The sequence below is a fragment of the Leishmania donovani genome, chromosome 31 (genome assembly GCF_000227135.1).
Source record: "Leishmania donovani BPK282A1 complete genome, chromosome 31".
NCBI classification, from domain to species: Eukaryota; Euglenozoa; class Kinetoplastea; order Trypanosomatida; family Trypanosomatidae; genus Leishmania; species Leishmania donovani.
Window position 1 is genome coordinate 1,491,785 of NC_018258.1, and position 714 is coordinate 1,492,498.

Genomic DNA, 714 nt, shown 5'->3' on the forward strand with positions numbered 1-714 from the left:
CGCGTAAATGCTCGCAGAGCCGCTGCACACTCATAGATACACCTTCTTTGTTCCTGCCATCGTTTCTGTGGTTTCCTTGGTTACGAAGAGGTGCGCCGCGTGCTGAAGGCCTACGTGGAGGACATTGTGCGCTGCAGCACGGCCTACACCGAGTACGCACGCAAGAAGACGGTGACGGCGTGCGATGTTGTGAACGCGCTGCGCAAGCAAGGCCACATCCTCTACGGCTACGCGTAAATGCTCGCAGAGCCGCTGCACACTCATAGATACACCTTCTTTGTTCCTGCCATCGTTTCTGTGGTTTCCTTGGTTTTCGACTTCCCCTCCCCCCACTATGGCTTTTCTTCTGTCTCGTGCTGACACCCTCCCCTACCCATCGCTGTTTGCTGGCGGCAGTACAGAAAGAAAACAGCACACCCACTCCACTGCATACCTGAAGAGCGGTCGTGCGCGGCCGTATCCGAAGCACGCTCTCGGCGTCCGTGTCTATGGAGGCTGAATGCAGCCCCGCCCCCTCCCTGCCTCCCTCAACGCCCGCCGGCGCCAGAGGTCACCACGCGGGATGCTGGGCCGCCTCTTCGACATTGCCACTCCTCCGCCGCCGCTTGCTCGCTCATGGTCTGTGCCACAGCACCATGCGCCCCCTTTCACTCTTTGCGCTTCTCTTCGTCTCCTTATGTTCTCTGTTCGCACACACATAACACGCACGAGCTC